The sequence below is a fragment of the Haplochromis burtoni genome, unplaced genomic scaffold (assembly GCF_018398535.1).
Source record: "Haplochromis burtoni strain Fernald_Lab_line unplaced genomic scaffold, NCSU_Asbu1 Contig_343, whole genome shotgun sequence".
Classification (NCBI taxonomy): domain Eukaryota; kingdom Metazoa; phylum Chordata; class Actinopteri; order Cichliformes; family Cichlidae; genus Haplochromis; species Haplochromis burtoni.
The window spans coordinates 158,653-164,535 of NW_024582704.1; the positions used below are offsets into that span (position 1 = coordinate 158,653).

A 5,883-nucleotide genomic window follows, 5' to 3' on the forward strand; every position below is an offset into this window, starting at 1 on the left:
CACATATATATATATATATACACATATATATATATATACACATATATATATATATAGACATATATATATATATATATATATATACACACACACATATACATATACACATATATATATACACACACACATATACATACATATATATACACACACACATATACACACATATATATATACACACACATATATACACATATATATATACACGTATATATATACACACATATACACGTATATATATACACATATATATATAACATATACAAGTATATATACACAAGTATATAAACAAACATATATATATACACATATATACACATATATATATCATGTGTATATCGATCTCTTATATATATATATATATCTGTCAAACAGTCAAACTCAATATATATTCAGATGATTTGTAAATCACTGGTTTTTCATGCAGACCTGAGCTCTTTAGTGCAATTCTGTGCAAAGGTCTTGAACGCCCCCTCATTTCTTTATCTTTTTCTAGGAGAGTGGGAAACATTTGCAGCACATAGATGGAAATGCAGTATATGATGCAAAAGCAGAGTCTGAACAATTCCAGCAAGCTTAAAAGCCAGTATTTGGCATGTTCACCTTTATAGTTCAACACAGCCTGAACTCTCTTACTCAGCTTTCTTGTAATTTCTCTAAACAGCCTTCAGGAATAGTTCTCCAGGATTTTTGAAGGACGTTCAGAGCTCTTCTTTTGCAACCTTGACCATTTTTTTACAGGTGGCTGCAGACACTCACTTTTGTACTTCTCTGCTGACCTCCTCTGTACATTTTGATGCCAATTTAAATCAAAAACTTCAAATTTGGATTGTTCACGCCATAAGAACTATAGCCACTGACTTTGTTTTCTTCTTTGTTTACCTTGGCATGCCTCCATTTTTTCTCCCCGTTTCCTTTCCTTAAGAATAGCTTCTTAACAACCAACCTTCAAATGAGAAATGATCTCAGTGGAAAGGTATCCACTAAGACCGAGTGTTCAGTAGCTCAACGGGATCAACTGAAGAGGCAGAGGCATTTCTCAGGTCAGGTCTTTACTGGATTTTTTCCCCCCCATTTCTTAAGAACATGACTTTCAGATATTGTTCATTTGTTGTAGATGCTATTTTAATCAAGACTGTCTCGTATGCTACTAAAACTCTAAAAACCTTAAAAACGAGACTTATTTTTTTAGCAGCCACGAGTCCCATTATAATATTCTACATCCGATCAAAGTGTCATGCATCTAATTTTAGGGTTTATATTTAACCTACCAGTGGACCAACTCCTTCTGGGTTTCTTAAAAACAGAAAAGAAAAAAAAACCCTGAACAAACAAAATAAGAAGTAAAAAAAACAACACTTTCCCCAAGATTCTCCACAGGATCTAGCACACAAAATCCTTCCACCCCCTAATAATAGTGCATTAATACATTAATGTATTCTGTATATGAATAAGCTCAGACAGCACCATGGACGCCCATAAGCAAACAATAACAAGGATAACTGCTCTTAGAGAGAGGCGTTTATATTTCTTCTTTGCTCTATCTGTTATCAAACTTTAATTGGATTGTATTGCAGAACCCACTCAAACACTCAAAGACATTCCCTCCAAACAATAAAACCACAACGCTACCCCCACCACCCTCTCCCGCCCACCCACCATCACTCTCCATAAAGGCACTTCAACATTTATTGTACAAGAAAAATATTTCTTTCTCGCACTAATGCAGCCTAGATCGTGATGAAATTAAACGTTGAGGGGTGGTGCTTTGCCTGTGTCCTTAAGTGTCTCTGCATGCATGAAAAGCACAACATGAATTCTTTATAATGCCGTGCCAAGAGGGAGTTAGTTTGGGCTTTTTTAGATTTAATATCAGAAGTGGTCAAGAATCAAGCTGGTTTTTCAAAGAAAACCTTGATGTTTAATTACAAAGTTTGCATGGCCCACATAGGGGAAGATATTACGGCTGCACAGCCACTGCGGTTGTCCTTCTTAAAAATGCATGCAAACTTGTACATTTAAATGCGTCCGATCTGCTAAGCAAATAGACGTTTTGGAATCACAAATTCTGGGAGATGTTTGCTCGCGCTCTTTACCCACTAGGCAGTAAAAGGTAACAACAACTTTCATCCCATCAGGGGGTGAGAGGTGGGAGGCCTCGGCGAGATTGACAAGAATGCAAACAGAATTAATTAACGAACGTGTACTGGAAGCTAACACAAAAGTTACTGGGATTATCCATCGCGTATAAAGCCAGACACGAGCATGGCATGCTGAGGAAATGATGAAACGTGAACGTCTGGCTGTGTCATCGCAACATGCTCGTCTTTTTCATCAACAGGGTGGAGTGACAATGATGTGATACAGTGCAATAAATAGACTGGCTTTTTTATTTTTTTAATCTTTGTTAAATTTTCATCCAAACAGCTACCAGTTAGAACACATGGCTAACAATGACATTGGTTAACAACTGAACTAAAACAAAAATTCAAACTGCTTACTCCAATGAGACAGTTGGAAACATGTAACAAACAATGAGCTCATCAGTGGAAAAAACCTAACAATAAATCAGTACTTCTAAACTACATAATGTGTGCAGTACAATGGTAACCGCAAGTGCATACACAGAGAAAAGCTTGTGTTGTGTACACACATCAGAGGAGCAGACAGAAGACGGGTGTGTGGGTGGTGTGCCACAAAAGTCAGCCTTAGACTGGGGTCCTTATTTTATCTTTTGAGCTGTGTAAAGATGACAGAACAAGCATTTCCTGACCTTGCATCCAGCCACAGCTTGAACAGAGTAGTACAGTGAAAACATTAGGCAGCTGGTACCCAGGAAAGACGCATCAGCCTGTTGTTATATTTGAAATATGGCACAGCAGAAGGCAGTCGCGAAATAGATGCATAGTTTTATTGTTGCGAACAAGAATGAAAACAGACGCCTATATGTGTAGTGCTGGTGTATTCGGGACACTGATCCTCCCAACTTCCTTATGTATGTTAAGCTAACTCAGCAAGGCTAAACAGCTCTTAGCTAGGGGAGGGGCATTTGGAACTGGTACCGCGCTGGATGAAGACCAGATTTTGAGTAAAGAACAGCTTTCTAAACATTTATGACAAGCAGCAGATTGGCCCCGCGGCGCAGCTGCAGAACCTAGTTGTGACAACTCTCACTCGTAACGGGGACTATTTCTTTTTTTTTTTTTTTTACTACTACACTCTTGGTAACACACAATATAGCATGCACTTTAGAGGACAGTCGCTGCAAAATAAATGTCAGTAACCCGTCTCTCTGTCTCGATCAGGATGCTTGCTACCACTGTGACAAGTTTGATTTCCGGCTTTCATTTCTACTTGCGCATGCTTGTGAAAGACAGAGGGAGGAAAAAAACATAAGAGACCTGCCTACAATGAAAATACACACACTCAATTGTGTCTACATGAATAATGACACATCGGGATGAGGCTGCTGGTACAGTTGGCACTCTGACAGCTTCTGATAGCCTGATGTGGGGAAGAGACAGCGGGGCTACGAGGAGCCTCCCTGATGGATGGAGATGGATGCATGACAGGGCTAGGTCAGTTGCCATAGGAACAATACATTAGTTAGAGGGATGAGATTACATTTTTTTTTCTTCAAGTACGAGTTAAATTCAAGACTTTTGCTTTAAAATTAAACCCATTTGTATATGCATGTATGTCAAATCTCGCAAAGCAGTTAGTTTTATCAGTGCTGTTTACATAATGTAACAGTATACCACATACTGAAATATCTACCCAATCCCCTGTTTTCAAAAGGACGTGTTCACAGTATAAGCCTCTGAGTGAACGAGGGTTGTCACAATAAAAAGAGAAACAAGAAAAAGACTAAATACTTATTTGCAGCAGTATCAATACTAACTGTGCCATTCTGTCCTCCTCCAGTTGACTCACAGCTTCCCACAGCACCTGCAGACGGGCAGGCACACAACCCTCCCCTCACTGGCAGCTGGAGTGGCTGATGTTTAGGTGGAACACTTCAGGAGGAATTTCGAGAGGTGGGTAAAGCTCCCGTTTCAACAACCTTGAAATATTAAACAGCTAAACACATAAATGTTAACCCGGCTGGCTTCATCATACCTCTAATGTGAGCCTCTCCACTCTTCACAGGAGCCATTCAACCATTAACTGCACCCCAGCCAGCAGGGGTCATTTGGCAGTTTTTGTTGCAGGTCTGCAAAACACCGTCTCATCTACAAAAAGGTTGTTTTTTTTTGTTTGTTTTTTTAAAGTTAATGAGTAACTATAACCCAGTGCAGTGACTAATGATTATTTTCATTACTGATTAATCTGCAGAATAACTCTAAATTCAGAAACATTTTTCCTTTGTTCAGTACATTGTTATTAAATTGCTTATTGTGTCTGACCAACAGTGAAACCCTCTTATGATCTGTTTTCTGTGACACGGGCAATCAAAAGCAGCAAATTACACCACGTAAGATAATGGGACCGGGTTCACGCTTGTATTTTTTGGATTGAGAATGGCTGACTCATGCAAATGCCTGCTGATTATAATTTGAAAGATCATATTTAACACTATTTTCTGTGCTGCTGGATGAGTTGTACGTGTGTGTGAACGGTCACCTTTCTGCCTCCTGTGCGCAATTTCCTCGTGTTCAGGTATGGTCTCTCAAGCGTGGCTCGTCTGATGACTTACCCTCTGGGGACAATGGTTGGGGCTTTCAGGGGGATGCCACTATCTGCTATCTGGTAGGGCACAAACTCCCCCTAGCCAACTACAGAAACATGTGGGGGAGGGGGTTTCTTAAACAGAGCTTCTGAATGTTGTTTCTAGTGGAAAAGCTCTCTTTCATTAAAGATAATTGAGTTGTAGCCAAAACAATACAGATTGCATTAGGGCCTTTAATCATGTTAAGGTGTCTTGCTTTTTTACTGGGAGTTTAGCTCATTGTCAGCCCATTTTGGGGTTGACCTTCTGCAGAGGTCGTTGCCATAGGAGCGGATGCTCCCATTACCCAAGCACAGATAAATGTGTTGGCACTACAACCATAAATCCCTTTGCGCTTCCCGTCTAACCTCCCTGCTTTCCCCTGGCTTCCTTATCAGGGGAAAGCGGGTGGAGGGGGGTGGCAGGTAAGACAGGCTGCAGAGAGAAGCTCCACAGAGCGGCCTCCAATGTCAGAGGAGTCACCTGTGGGATTATAAAGGAGTTGTCAATCAAGCCCAACACGTGAGGAACAAAGAGCGGCTACCGCTGGCCTGCCCTCACATCTTTCTTCAAGTGCTTATTTCCTTAAGGCCTCGAGCAACGCCCAACCCCTCCACTGGAATGAAGAGCCCCTCCACCCTCCCGTAGCTTGACAGGCCATCCAGATAAACCAAGTAAACACACCCTTGTCCGGCTCTCGATGGGCACACGGAGAGCTTCTCCACATTCAGCTCTCTCCTTCAGACTCTTCTCTGCCACTGCGCTGTCTCTTTCCCACTCCCTCCATTACACTCAGATTCACCTCCACCCACTCCTATCACCCCTCCTCTTTTTCCTCTCCATTCTCCTACCACACATTTCAGTAGGAGCTCTATTGTTTGCTAGAGAGGGGGCATGCTGCTGCTGGTTCTTATCTGGGGATGTTGCCGGCACATCTGCAGATGCTATCAGCAGCCCTGTTGCTCTGTTTATGCTCCAGCTCTGCAAGTGCAGCTAGCAGGGAAATGAGATGGATGGAGGATGGGGTCGGGTGAAAATTGAGCGTCTTGCTCAGTAGAAATGATGGAGTGTGCGTGTGTGTGTGTGTGTGTGTGCGCGTGCGTGCGTGCGTGCGCGCGTGTGTGTGTGTTTGTTTTGGGGGGCAATGGAGCAAAGGAGTGTGTGTGTAAACACAA

The 5,883-nt window shown here is 41.5% G+C and overlaps 1 protein-coding gene and 1 long non-coding RNA gene across 15 annotated transcripts in view; one reads left to right on the forward strand and one right to left on the reverse strand.

The window, feature by feature from the left end:
* Positions 1-5,268, forward strand: part of LOC121815874 — a 21,298-nt gene extending 16,030 nt beyond the window's left edge. The window contains exons 3-4 of one of the 2 annotated variants that reach the window (XR_006055440.1): positions 3,925-4,037; positions 4,150-5,268. This is a non-coding gene — a long non-coding RNA (uncharacterized LOC121815874). Of the gene's footprint in view, positions 1-3,924 lie in introns of both variants that reach the window. The other variant, XR_006055439.1, reaches the window with a different exon arrangement.
* The window catches only part of neo1a (neogenin 1a), a 156,165-nt gene that overhangs the window by 76,380 nt on the left and 73,902 nt on the right, over positions 1-5,883 (reverse strand). The window lies entirely within an intron of this gene.